The following is a 517-nucleotide window of genomic DNA, read 5'->3' as shown; positions in this document are numbered from 1 at the left end:
GCATGATAAAAGTCCCTTCGGCCCACACCGACCAAACATCACCCATACACTAGTTCTATCCTGCTTACTAAGGACAATTTACAGAACCCAATTAATTAAAAACCTGCACGTATTTTGCAGGAGAAAACCCATGCGGTCACAGGGAGAACATGCAAACTCCGTGCAGACAACACCTGTAGCAGGATTAAACTAGAGGGCTGTAAGGCAGCAACACTACCGCTGCACCACTGTTAAATTGAATTGATCACATTGACAAGATACTAAGGGGAGTAAGAGGCATCCGTGGCTGACAAGGGAAGTTAGGGATGGAATAAACTAAAAGAAAAGATGTATAACATAGCAAAGAGGAGCGGGAAGCCAAAGGATTGGGCAACTTTCAAAGGACAACAGAATGTACCAAAAAGGGCAATACGGGCTGAAAAGATGAAGTACGAGGGTAAGCTGGCCAAGAAAATAAAGAAGGACAGAAAAAGCTTCTTTAGGTATGTTAAGAGAAAAAGATTAGTAAAGACAAATG

This window comes from Rhinoraja longicauda, chromosome 2 (assembly GCF_053455715.1).
Source record: "Rhinoraja longicauda isolate Sanriku21f chromosome 2, sRhiLon1.1, whole genome shotgun sequence".
Lineage (NCBI taxonomy): Eukaryota > Metazoa > Chordata > Chondrichthyes > Rajiformes > Arhynchobatidae > Rhinoraja > Rhinoraja longicauda.
Note: the sequence above shows the minus strand (reverse complement) of the source record.